The sequence below is a fragment of the Coregonus clupeaformis genome, unplaced genomic scaffold, assembly GCF_020615455.1.
Source record: "Coregonus clupeaformis isolate EN_2021a unplaced genomic scaffold, ASM2061545v1 scaf1330, whole genome shotgun sequence".
NCBI lineage: Eukaryota > Metazoa > Chordata > Actinopteri > Salmoniformes > Salmonidae > Coregonus > Coregonus clupeaformis.
Window position 1 is genome coordinate 55519 of NW_025534784.1, and position 14622 is coordinate 70140.

At 45.5% G+C, this 14622-nt stretch overlaps 1 pseudogene; it reads left to right on the forward strand.

The window, feature by feature from the left end:
• The first annotated feature begins 1122 nt into the window (after window positions 1-1122).
• LOC123486837 lies at window positions 1123-14307 on the forward strand (annotated as a pseudogene).
• Window positions 14308-14622: the final 315 nt, after the last annotated feature.

The following is a 14622-nucleotide window of genomic DNA, read 5'->3' on the forward strand; positions in this document are numbered from 1 at the left end:
GGAAACATCGCCGGGGCCAACGGTATTTCTTTAGCTGTCAAATTTGACCAAGCATACGTGTCATTTCTAGGACATAGAGCCAATTTGAAGTATACGTTCCTGCAGTAGAAAAGTTGGGCGGGGTTTGACACGTATTTTGTGAGTCGCCCTAGCCTAGAAAAGTCTAAGGCTTTTTGATAGACTGTTGTCGGTCGATCATGGGTGAAGTAGCCTGTAGCCTGCCAGCTGTGTGTTACTGTATCTTACATTTTATTGCCATTTTGTAACCGATGTCTCGCTTGCTACAGTTTGCTACTAGCGGTATAAGTTGTCTGACTTACAGTGCTGACTGAGCCTATAAAGCCCGCAGTGAGTCGAGCCGGGGAAGGTGTAGTGTAAGGCACTGGGGGGACAGTTTTTTTTTTTTTGCTGACACACAGCTGAATACGGGCGAACAAACAAGGCAGGCGTTGGGTGAATAGATGTATTGTCGCCTCATCCCTCCCTCTCTCATCCCTCCCTCTCTATCTCCCTCTACTTGGGCGTGAGCTGTCATTGCATCTGTTGACTGTGTCTGGCATGATCATAAGATTTTGACAGCTGATCAAACTAATAAATAGATGTTTGCTTCACAGAGTCTTACTTTCAATCACTGTCATTTATTGCACTTCTTGACAGACATGTCATTAAAATAAAATATTCGCAGGGTAGCCTGGCTTAAGCAATCCTTTTTAAATTAATTTAAATCCAGCCCATCACCATTGCTGTCCTTAGAGTGACGCGCTGTGTCACAGTGTTGTGCCAGTAGAGCAGGGCTATTCAGCTCCAGACCTGCAGGGCCCAAAGCCCTTTGGTTGTCATCCTTCCCTGAGCCAATCAGGGACTGAGTCAGACCTGGCACACAAGGTGAGTGGACGCTGCCCAATCAGTCACATGAATCAGTCAATTAACTTCCAAGCAGAGAAGAGTCCCTCTAGACCTGGAGTTGAATAACCTGTCTATAGAGTAGGCCTATTGGTTTCCCAGTGTCCCATTCACCGTGGCTCGCTGTTGTCGCCCCACAGTACCAGAGTGTCATCGCTGTTCAGAATGCCACAGACCAACAAGTCCAAGAAGTGCCTCGGCCAGTGGCTCTAATACCGGACCGGGCCGAGGGGAGGAAAGAGGAGGAGAAAGAGAGGCTGAGCAAGAGCCAAGGTCCAAGTACAGGAAGCAGGGGATGGGAGGAGGAGAGGAGAACACTGGAGACCCAGAGATCATCAAGTCCCCTAGTGACCCCAAACAGTACAGGTAACATCAAAGTTTACCTTACACACCAACGTGTGTGTGTGAGAGAGACTGTGTGTGTGTGTGAGACTGTGTTTGTCTTTCTGGCTCTCTTTCCATCTGAATTTCTGTCTGTCTGTGAGACTCTGTGAGGTGTCTCGGGGCGTAACAGGTCACATGTAGGCCAAGGAGCGGTGTAAACAGGACATCCTGCTGTCATGTAAAACCAACTGAAGCACACAGTAAACAGTAAACAGCTGGAGGGCCAAACTGTGTGTGTGTGGTTGTGTCAGCATCTTAGAATAAGAGAATAGTGTTTACCTCTGTCTAACCCCTCCCACAGGTACATCGAGCTGACCAATGGGCTTCGAGTTCTGCTCATTTCAGATTTCACTGGTCCCGCCTCCTCTGGAGATGACGAGATCGAGGAAGAGGAGGAGGAGGAACTGGGGGAGGAGGAAGAGGAGGAAGAACTCAGGAGAGGGAACAGAGGAAGAGTCTGATGAAGAGGAGGATGACAAGGACAGTGACTTTGAGGATGACGAGGATGGAGGGAAGAGGAAGAAGGGACACTCAGAGAAACAGGTGGAGAGCTGGAGATTAGGGCCCAGAGTGACCTGAACAGGAAATAATAGCGCATTAGCAGCAATAGTAATAAGGATATTGATTATTGTTTGTTTATGTGTGTTTGTTTATGTGTGTGTGTGTGTTGTGTGTGTGTGTGTGTGTGTGTGTCAGTCTGCAGCAGCGCTGTGTGTGGGTGTTGGCAGCTTCAGTGACCCCAATGACCTCCCAGGCCTTGCCCACTTCCTGGAACACAGTGAGTATGATGACCCCTGACCCTTAAGGATGAGATTGTTTGTTTTGTTGTGATAAATCTGATGCAATGCTGTGTTTGTGACACGAGGGGATATCAAAATACTTTCCTCTCCTCCCTCTCTCTCTCCTCCTCCCTAGTGGTGTTCATGGGCAGTGAGAAGTACCCATCAGGAGAATGGTTTCGAGTGCCTTCCTGAAGAAACATGGGGGCAGCGACAACGCTCCACGGACTGTGGAGAGAACCGTCTTCAGTTCGACGTCCAGAGAAAGAAATTCAGAGAGGCTCTGGACAGGTCAGCAACACACCATCATTATAGTCTCTGTGTCTTGTCTCTTGATTCGGATTGGTCTATCTGGGTTATTCTATCCATGTCTCTGATTGGTCCCTCTGTCTCTGTACCTGTCTGTGATTGGCTCTCTCCAGATGGGCCCAGTTCTTCATCTGTCCTCTGATGATCCGAGACGCCATCGAAGGGAGGTGGAAGCTGTCGACTCCGGTGAGAAGCATTCTGGGAAATTGTTGCTGTTGTTGTTGACCTTATTCAGACCTTATGCACTGGTTATGTAGTATCCTGTTCCCCTTCTCACTTTCTCAGAGTACCAACTGGCCAAGCCGTCTGACTCTCACAGGAAAGAGATGTTGTTTGGGAGTCTAAGCGAAACCAGGTCACCCCATGGGGAAGTTCTGCTGGGGTGAGGACAGACACATACACACAATTTCATATGTTTGTCTTTGTTTACCTTCTGTTAATTAGAGGCTCCTGGTTAGTCTGGAGAGCCGTCCCTGTGTTGTAGTTTAGCGATGTGATCAATCTATACAACGCTCTGTAGGACTACAAGTCGTTTACTGTGGTTGAGATATCGGCAGTGGACAGGGTGTGTAGAACTGAGAGAGAGAGAATGAGACAATGGAATATTGAGGGGAGAGGATTGAGGAGAGGGAGGAGAGAGAATGATTAGAAAGAGGCAGAAGGGCTAGGGAGGGACAGAGAAGGGGGGCTGTAGAGCCGTAACATTCAGGCTGCATCCTCTGTGTTGTTGTGTTACTGCACCTGTTGACAGGACTAGTTCACTACCTGTTGGACTAGTTCACTACCTGTTGGACTAGTTCACTACCTGTTGGACTAGTTCACTACCTGTTGGACTAGTTCACTACCCAGAGAGAGAGAGAGAGAGAGAGAGAGAAGAGAGATAGAGAGCTTTTGGGTTGCATCTTCTGTGTTGTGTTGAAATATATTGTAAGTATTGCTGTACTGGCGGGACCAGTTTAAACTCCCTGACAAACCCCCTTTCAGCCCTGGCCTTCAGGAGACAATAGCACTGTGAGGAGGCACACACACACCACACAAATACACACACACACTAACTACTCTGTCTACTGTGTTGCCATGTATGTAAACGAGACAGATGTTGTGTTATGTGTGGTATGTGACTGGGCTGTTGTCATGGTTTCCCCAGGTAACGCCCAGACTCTGAAGACAGAGCCCAGGAAAAAGAAGATCAACGTTTACAAGAGGCTCCGCTCCTTCTGGAAGAGACATTACTCTGCCCACTACATGACCCTGGCTGTGCAGTCTAGAAGGTGACGCACACACACACACACACACACACACACACACACACACACGACCCAGCCGTGCAGTCACACATGTAACTCTGTTGTCCTCTGTCGGTTGGGTGTGTGTGTGTGTGTGGGGGGGGTGTAGAGAAGCTTGACACTCTGGAGGAGTGGGTGAGGGAGATCTTCAGTGGAGTGCCCAACAAGTGAGTCTCAGCTGTACATAAATCCCTCACCATTCATATTATAATATGGCCATTTAGCAAACACTTACTGAACCCTGTTCCTCAGTGCTCAGCCCAAGCCGGACTTCTCTGAATTGCTGGATCCCTTTGATACTCCAGCCCTTCAACAAGCTCTACAGAGGTAGGAACACCTGCTCCATTGAGCTGACTTGGCTACAGAATTCTCTCCTGATCTCCATTAGCACCGTACAGCTTCAGTTCAATTCATCTCAATGCCGGGGGGGGGGGGGGGGTGTGTGTGTGTGTGTGTTTCAGTGGTTCCTGTGAGGAAGGTCCATGCTCTGACCATCACCTGGTCCCTGCCTCCTCAGGAGAAACACTACAGGTAAGAAACACAGCTACAGATAATCACAGCTACTACAGATAATACAGCTACTACATATAACACAGCTACTACAGATAATACAGCTACTACAGATAATACAGCTACTACAGATAATATAGCTACAGATAATACAGCTACTACAGATAATACACTACTACAGATAATACAGCTACTACAGATAATACACTACTACAGATAATACACTACTACAGATAATACAGCTACTACAGATAATACAGCTACTACGTATAATACAGCTACTACATATAATACAGCTATTACAGATAATACAGCTACAGATAATACAGCTACTACAGATAATACAGCTACAGATAATACAGCTACTACAGATAATACAGCTACTACATATAATATAGCTACTACAGATAATACAGCTACTACATATAATACAGCTGCTACATATAATACAGCTACTACAGATAATACACTACTACAGATAATACAGCTACTACAGATAATACACTACTACAGATAATACACTACTACAGATAATACAGCTACTGATAATACAGCTACTACGATAATACAGCTACTATAATACAGCTACTACAGATAATACAGCTCTACAGATAATACAGCTACTACAGATAATACAGCTATATATACAGCTACTACAGATAATACAGCTACTATAGATAATACAGCTACTCAGATATACAGCTACTACAGATAATACAGCTGCTACATATAATACAGCTACTACAGATAATACAGCTACTACAGATAATACAGCTACTACAGATAATATAGCTACTACACATAATACAGCTACTACAGGATAATACAGCTACTTACAGATAACAGCTACTACAATAATACTCTAGGTACGACAGATACACTGCTACAGGTGGTTGACCCTCAGCTGCTACATCCACAGGAACTACAGTTGAGAGATACTACAGTTGATGATGCACCTCTCTCTCAGCCTCTCTTTCTCTGCTCTCTGTCTCTCTGTCTCTGTCTCTCTCAGGGTGAAGCCTCTCCACTACATCCTCTTGGCTGATTGGTCACGAGGGCACAGGCAGCATCCTATCAATTCTCAGGAGGAAGTGAGTCAGAACACATAGACAGGACTACATACCCATAATGCACCGCTTTACAGCTATGTTAATGTGGTAACTGTACTTAGGTGCTGAGCTGTGTGCGTGGTGCGTGGTGTGTAGGTGCTGGGCCATGGCTCTGTTTGGAGGAAACAGTGAAACAGGCTTTGACCAGAACTCTACCTACTCCATCTTCTCCATCTCCATCACACTCACTGACGAAGATTCCAAAACTTCTACCAGGTTGGTACACGCAAACACACACCCCCCCCCCACACACACACACACACACACACACACACACACACACACACACACACACACACACACACAGCTATGTCTTACTATACTTGTGAGTATATCTTTTGGGGAGCAACAATTGATTCCCCATTCAAAATCTTATTTTTCCTAAACCTAACCCTTACCCTAATTATAACCCTAACCCCTAATTATAAACCTAACCCTAAGCCTAAAATAGTATTTTACAAGTGAGTACTGGCAAAATGCTCCTCACTTCTCTGAATTTTAGTTGGCTTACTATTCTTGTGAGGCACTTCTGGTACTCACAATATATAGTAAAACGTACACACACACAATTGGTACACACATTATCTGTGTTTCTCTACAGGTGGCTCACCTGGTCTTCCAGTACCTCAAGATGCTGCAGAGCCTGGGCCCCAACAAAGGTACATTTTACATTTTAGTCATTTAGCAGACGCTCTCATCCAGAGCGACTTGCATCAATTTTTTTCATACTGGCCCCCGTAGGAATCAAACCCACAACCCTGGCGTTGCAGCGCCATGCTCTACCAACTGAGCTACACGGGTCTGTGTGTTTAGGGGCTTCACTATAGGCATGTGAAATGCAGAATATGTTGTCTATTTATACAGTATGAGTATTTTCTCTCTCGCTCTCCCTCCCTCTCTCTGCCTCTATGCCTATCACTCTCTCTCCTCTATGTTTGTAGGATCTACGAGGAGATTCAAAAGATTGAAGCCGGAATGAGTTTCACTACAGGGAACAGGTAAATACTGGTTCTATAGAGTCCTCTGTTTTTAATGCATTCTCCCTCCTATCTACAAGTACAGGAATGAATGCACCCAACCAACCGATGCACTCCTGTGTGTTTCAGACTGACCCTATAGAGTACGTGGAGGATATCTGTGAGAACATGCAGCTGTTTCCTAAAGAAGACTTCCTCACCGGAGACCAGCTCATGTTCCAGTATTCACCTGAGGTACGGTGTGTGTGTGTTTAGGTGATCGTTGCGGCCCTTAACCCTGCTTACTAAGCTAACCTGGTGTGTGTGTGTGTGCTGTTTAGAGAAGGTGCTTTCTGTGTCCTTAAGTGTCCATGCATAAAAAAACCTTTGAAATGTTTGAATCCTTCTTGAATGTAATGTGATTTGTTGATTCAAATAAAGTATTTATAGTGTGTGTGTGTGTGTAGGTGATCAGTGCGGCCCTGTCCTTGCTGACTCCAGACAGATCCAACCTGTTGCTGCTCTCTCCAGACCATGAAGGCCACTGTCCCCTCAGGGAGAAATGGTTTGGGACACACTACAGCGTAGAGGGTGACACACACACACACACACACACACACACACACACACACACACACACACACACTACACGGGCCTACTACAGTGGCTTCAGAAAGTATTCATACCCCTTGACTTATTCCACATTTTGTTGTGTTACAGCCTGAATTCAAAATGGATTAAATACATAAAACATCTCTCACCCATCTACACACAATACCCCATAATGACAAACTGAAAACATGTTTTTAGAAATTTTAGAAATGTATTGAAAATGAAGTACAGAAATATCTAATTTACAGAAGTATTCACACCCCTGAGTCAATACATGTTAGAATCAACTCTAGCAGCGATTACAGCTGTGAGTCTTTCTGGGTAAGTCTCTAAGAGCTTTGTACACGTGGATTGTACAATATTTGCATTATTCTTTTTAAATTCTTCAAGCTCTGTCAAGTTGTTTGTTGATCATTGCTAGACAGCCATTTTCAAGTCTTGCCACAGATTTTCAAGCCGATTTAAGTCAAAACTGTAACTAGGCCACTCAGGAACATTCAATGTCGTCTTGGTAAGCAACTCCAGTGTATATTTGGCCTTGTGTTTTAGGTTTTGTCCTGCTGAAAGGTGAATTTGCCTGTGCTTAGCTCTCTATTCCGTTACTTTTTATCCTAGTCATGCCGATGACAAGCATACCAATAGCATGTTGCAGCCACCACCATGCTTGAAAATATGAAGAGTGGTACTCAGTGATGTGTTGGATTCGGCCCAAACATAACACTTTGTATTCAGGACATAACGTTTATTTCATTTGCCACATTGCAGTTTTACTTTAATGCCTTACTGGAAACAGGATGCATGTTTTAGAATATTCTGTATTCTGTACAGGCTTCCTTCTTTTCACTCTGTCATTTAGGTTAGTATTGTGGAGTAACTACAATGTTGTTGATCCATCCTCAGTTTTCTCCTATCACAGCCATTAAACTCTGTTTATTTATATTTTTAACCAATGGTGCCCTTCTTTGCGAGGCATTGGAAAACCTTCCTGGGCTTTGTGGTTGAATCTGTGCTTGAAATGTACTGCTCGACTGAGGACCTTACAGATACAGTTGAAGTTGGAAGTTTACATACACTTAGGTTGGAGTCATTAAAACTTGTGTTTCAACCACTCCAGAAAATGTCTTGTTTAAAAACTATAGTTTTGGCAAGTCGGTTAGAACATCTACTTATTGCATGCATTCAAGTAATTTTTTTTTTACTTAAATTCACTATATCACAATTCCAGTGGTCAGAAGTTTCTTACACTAAGTTGACTGTGCCTTTAAACAGCTTGGTCTTCAGAAAATGATGTCCTTGGCTTTAGAAGCTTCCTGATAGGCTAATTGTCATAATTTGAGTCAATTGGAGAAGTGTACCTGTGGATGTATTTCCAAGGCCTACCTTCAAACTCCCAGTGCCTCTTTGGTAGAAGCATCATGGGAGAGGAAATCAAATAAATCATCAAACATTATTAAAGTGACTATTGTTCCATTTATGAAAGTGGCCAGTGATTTTGAAGTCTGTATGTAGTCAGCATCCTCTCTGTGCTAGTGATGGCTGTTTAACAAGTCTGATGGCCTTGAGATATAAGCTGTTTTTCAGTCTCTCGGTCCCAGCTTTGATGCACCTGTACTGGCCCTTCTGGATGATAGTGGGGTGAACAGGTCGTGGCTCGGGTGGTAGTTGTCCTTGATTAACTTTTTGGCCTTCCTGTGACATCGGGTGCTGTAGGTGTCCTGGAGGGCAGGGAGTTTGCCCCCAGTGATGCGTTGTAGCAGACCGCACCACGCTCTGGAGCCCTGCGGTTGTGGGCAGTGCAGTTGCCGTGATTCAGGCGGTGATACAACCCGACAGGATGCTCTCAATTGTGAATCTGTAAAAGTTTGTGAGGGTTTTAGGTGACAGGCCAAATTTCTTCAGCCTCCTGAGGTTGAAGAGACGCTGTTGCGCCTTCTTCACCACACTGTCTGAGTTGGGGTGGACCATTTAAGTTTGTCAGTGATATGATGAGGAACTTAAAGCGTTCCACCTTCTCCACTGCTGCCCCGTCGATGTGGATAGGGGGTACTCCCTCTGCTGTTTCTATACTTTCTGAAGGCACTGTTTGTGTTTGCGGATTTGGACAAGATCCTTATCAACATGGTCCCAACATGTAGAGAAAGAGAGTGTACTGGTAGGTGTCTACTCTCCTGCTGTCCAGAAATCCAGCAGGAGTGGAGGCGCTGGAGCGAGACTTTGAGCACAACTCTGACCTGCACCTCCTGTTGAGAGCAAGTTCATCGGTGAGGTGTGTGTGTGTGTGTGTGTGTGTGTGTGTGTGTGTGTGTGTTGTGAACCTTCCTAAACCTGTTTTATTTTTTTTGTGTCTTGCTTCCAGCGACAGAGATTTCAGCCTGAAGCAGTCTGACTGTCCTGATACTGAGTTGCCAGTCAGAGTAGCTGCCAGTGACCGAGGATGTCTCTGGTACAAGAAGGACAACAAGTTCAACATACCCAAAGGTGTGTGTGTTAGGGCTGTGACGGTCTGGAATTTTGGATGACGGTAATTGGCAGTCAAATAGCCGCAGTCTCCGTAATAATCGTTGAATAGTATTGAATAGAATGGGGTCCCCATTCCAAGTCACTGATATGCATAATGGGTGGACTGGCAGCCATTGCGAAGTACCCACAGAGCAAAGCAGAATTAAAAGCAGGAACAACTTTATATCAGAGTTGTGCCTGTTGTTCACCCTGCCGCGTGCCTGCCCTCTCATTGGCTAGAATGGTCCCACCTGAAGACTGCCATCTTTGAGGACATGTATTTCTATTGTTAAACCCCGGTCACTCCCACTATCTTGTCAATATAATCAAAAATCTTTGGTTCAGCTCAGCTGACATTACAAAAAAATAAATGTCATTACAAGAGCCCCATCAGTTATCTTTGACTGAATCAACATTCTGTTACCATAGGACATTATTACATCACAATACAGCCATTAGTGAATGTGCCCATGGATTTACCAGTCAAATTGCCAGAGTTAGAGGTTCCAAGTATAGAGATCCTATAAAATTATTATTCCTAATTCCATGTAATTCTATGGTTCCAAGCCCGTTCTATTCCTTGTGTCCTGCTGCTGCCTAGGCAACCAGAGGACTCATTTTGCTACAACCAACACCTTATGTTCAGCTAAGAGCAACAAAAGTTTCATGCATGTTGTTTTAGTACATGTTACCGATGGACTTAACAGCACAAGTTCCAGGCACGTCCCTTCTTCAGTCAGCTGTTCGTTCCCCCAAAACAAAATGTATGCACGGTTATTTTATTTTCGTGATGGTTTTCATCCATATAGTAATTGTGCCCGCCCTAGTGTGTGTGTGTATATGTGTGTTGTGTGTGTGTGTGTTATAAAGTAGTTAGTTTTTTAAACAATCTTGCCTCAATGTCCACATGTTCTTTTAAAAGAAAATTCCACCCCACCAAATTTCATTAGTTGCATTGTATAGTTCAAAATGTTTTCCATATCAGCTTGGTTTATAGCTTTCCAAAATAAAACACAGCATGACAAAATACATCCATACCTATTTCTGTATTTTTGATTTATATCTTGAAAACATGAGTGCTGACATGTGCAAGTTTGGGACCTTCGACAAAGGAAATGAAACAAATACCAAATAGTTTTTGGGATTTGAGTTTTTGCTTTAACGGTGAACAATTTAGTCAATAGCTTTATACTATTAACATTGATCTCTCGTTTATTCTCTCTCTCCTCCATTGATCTGCCGTTTCACTCTCCCTCCGTTGATAGCGTCTCCTCTCTCTCTCGTTGATCTGGCGTGTCTCTCTCTACTTCAGCGTACATCCGCTTCCATCTCATCTCTCCGGTCATCCAGCAGTCAGCCAGAAGTAAGTCCAGGGTTTAGTTGATTGGTTTAGCCAACAATTGTTTGACAGTAGAGATTGTGCTAAAGTCGTTAGCTTCTTGAGAATACTGAGCCATAGCTAGGAACAGTTTTTCACAGTATTTTAAATCCTGTTTCCTCTCTGCTTATCTCTCTCTGCTGCTCCCTCTCTCTCATCCCCAACCCCCCTTCCCCTCTCTACCCTTCCTCCACCCTGCTCCCACCCAACCCTCTCTCTCTCTTTTACCCCCTCCCCCTCTCTCTCTCTCTCTCCCCTCCCTAGCCTGGTGTTATTTGACCTGCCCCAAGTGAACATACCTAGGTCATACACACTAGCAGAGAGCCTCTCGCGAGCTGGCGGTGGCCCAGCTGGAGTACAAGCTGTCAGTAGGAGAACACGGACTGGTTATGAAGGTCAAACTTCAACCACAAACTACCGTGGGTTAGACACAGAACACACTGCACCGCACGCCACACCACACACCACACACACACTCACACGATGATGATGATGGTGGTGTTGGCATTATCTTCCTCCTCTGTAGCTCCTGTTCCATCTGATCCTGGACCATCTAGCTGACTTCTCTGCCTGTCAAGATGTCTTCCAGTATATTCTCTGAGCAGCTCAAAAAGACCTATGCACTTCAACATCCTCATCAACCTGAGAAACTGGGCACGTACGTCACGTGTGTGTGCAGCGGGGTGGGGGGGTCTGTTTGTATGTGTGTGTCCCAACTCATCATTTTCTTCTCTAACCACCCCCACACCCCTCCTCTCTCTCTCTCTCTCTCTCTCTCTCTCTCCCCCTCCCTCTCCTCCTCTCTCTCTCTCCTCTCTCTCCCTCTCTCTCTCTTCCCCCTCTCCTATCTCCAAGTCTCTCTCCCTCCCTCCCTCCCTCCCTCCCTCCCTCCCTCCTCCCTCTCTCTCTCCTTTCTCTCTCTCTCTTCTCTCTCACACCCAAACACTCTCATGGTTGTTGGTCCTGGAGCATGGTCGCTGGTCACGCAATAGAGAAGTACCAAGGCGTGAGCAGACGGTGGTCTGACTGTAAAGAACTGATGGAGTTCAAGAACCCTTCAAGACCCAGCTCTATGCAGAGGACTGGTGCAGGGGAACTTCACTAGCCAGGTGACTGGACCATGAACACACACACAGTACACACCCTTTCCACCAAACCCTCTTGTATAATTTCTGATGTTTGGCAGTGGCTTTCTCTCACAGAGTCAATCCAGTTCCTGCAGTACGTCACTGAGTAAGTTTATACACACATACACGCACGTGCAGGCCCCCCACACACACACACACACACACACACACACACACACACACACACACACTACAGCTATCTCTTTGTGTAATCTCTCCCTGTCCTCTGTCGGTAAGCTGCAGTTCTCAAGCTGCCAGCAAACCTGTGTTGTTTCAGAGTGGAGTAGGGCTGCCTCTGAAGCGGCACCTCTGTAAGATCAAAGCACTGAACAAGGGAGACGCCAGCCTCCGAGTCACAGTCCTACTACCAGGTACACACAGTCACACCTGGAGGCTGGTAAGTCTGTTCATGACTCGCCTGTCATTCATTCACTCTATCCCCCTCTCTTTCTCCAGTCATGGTGCTAAGAACCTCAGAGAACACACTGATGGCGTTATTGGTGGTGAAGTACACCAGCAGCCATTCATCCTTTCATCCCCTAACCCCTCATCCCTTCTTCCTCTGACCTCTCTATGTTTGTTGATATTGTTGTATCGTTCCAGATGCACATGGAGGAGCCCTGCACTTTGACTTCCTCAGGACCAAAAGGGCTCTAGGGTCGGTGTCTGTCTTTTCACTCCTCTCTCTCTCTCTGGTGATACGTAACCCATGACCTATGGAAAGAGTAGGAGTGTTAACCCCCCTTCCTCAGTGTCCCAACCTTGTCCCATCAGTGTCCCCCAGCAGCTTCTCAGTTTCCCAACCTCCCGTCCCCAGTGTCTCAACCCTCTCCAGCTTCCAATTGGCTCTGTCAACCCAACCTCCCTCCTTCTCTCTCCTCCCAGGTATCATGTTACATCCAACCTGCAGAAACCGTCTAGTCTGGGCCTCTCCTCGTCACCAGTGGAAACACAGGCCACCAAGTTCAAGTGAGATCCTCATACTTACTGTGAACCAATGAATAGTGCACTGCAGTGATTTTGATGTGGCCTTCCTGAGGCTGGAAGTACCTACTACTTAGGGCCTGTAATTACACTTGCCTGATAGAATAGACAGCCTTCTGTCTCTCTCTCTCTCTGCCTCCCTCTCTTCCTCTCTGTCTCTTTTTTCTCTCTTTTTTTTTCTCTCTCTCTCTGTCTCTCTCTCTCTGTCTCCTCTGTCTCCCTCTGTCTCTCTCTGTGTCTCTCTCTTTCATCTCTTTTTCTCCATCTCTCTTTCAGTACTGAGCTGGTAGAGTTGAAGATAGAGGAGTTTCTGTCTTCCTTTGGAGAGAGTTGGAGTGCTCTGACTGAGGAAGCCTTCAACACACAGGTGTGTGTGTGTGTGTGTGTGTGTCCTGATATATATGTTACAGATGAAGTTTTACTTGATGGAAGCTGAAGGTGTGTGTGTGTGTACAGGTGACTGCGCTGGTCCCAAGCTAAAAAGGGTGTGAGGACACACACCTGGGAAGGAGGTGGACAGGAACTGGGCGTGGCTACTACAGCAGTATTTTTCAACAGACTTCAAAGAGGTGGAATGCACACACACACACGGACAATTCCGTTTTCAGTTTTTCTGGTGTGTACAGAATTTGAAACATTTTCTGTGAGTTGCTGCAGGCGTTTCTTGTATTTTCATGTGTGACTGTGTGTGTTTTTGTGTGCTTATGTGCGTGTGTGTGAGTAGATTGGGGCCCTGAAGCAGATGACCCAGAGCAGAGCTGGTATCCTGGTATCTGGGGCACCGCGGACACAACTACAGAAAACTCAGTGTACATGTAAGTGTTTGTGTGTGTGTGTGTGTGTGTGTGTGTGTGTGTGTGTGTGTGTGTGTGTGTGTGTGTGTGTGTGTGTGTGTGTGTGTGTGTGTGTGTGTGTGTGTGTGTGTGAGCAATGTAATCCATGTTTAAGAGCTGTGTGTGTGTGTACTCTAACATCGGCCTAAGGGTGGGTTTTGGGCCGGGGGGGCCCCTGGAGACGGCAAGCAGAGTCGTCATGCGCAGCGGAGAGAGGGATGAGGAAAAAAGAGTGTGGCAGTTCGTCCTACGAAAGTGTCCAACGGCACCTGCTCCCCGCCTGCGCCCAAGATGGCCGCTACATCCATCATGGACATTCATCTATTTACCCAAGCCTTACCCCTCTTCCCATACCACCAAGATCATCCAATAGACTACCAATCTATATTTCTCAATATTTCTTTCAAACTCTCTCTCCTTGATTGCCTGACCATAACATCATCTAATAAACTCAATGAGATACACTATCACTGTCTTTGGGCTGACTCTCTTTATCACACACACGCCATCTTTCACATGTCCCAACATTCTGAAATTGCAATATATCCCAACTTCTTGTTCATTACTACTAATATACTCATAAGGCATTTAAAACTGCACCTCTATAAGGTGCTATGCATGTTTATCAGGCAATGTAGCACTTACACAAGTGCATTGTATAGGTATCTATGGATACAGTATGTAGTATACCTCTAATGGAGAATGCTTTAATAGGATGTCCTATCTCTGCATAATGCTTATAGCTTATGTAGACTTGTTATAAGCATTCACATAACAGCTTGTGTGAATCACAACCGGCTCCCTGCAACATTCAGGTAAAGGGTCAAACATGGGCGATGTCTTATCATATTCAACATGTCTCTCACTGCAGTCACCCTCCTCTCCACACAAACTCTGGAATCAAAGATGGTCTACACACAGTTACATTAGATTTGTATTCCAGCCAAACAAAC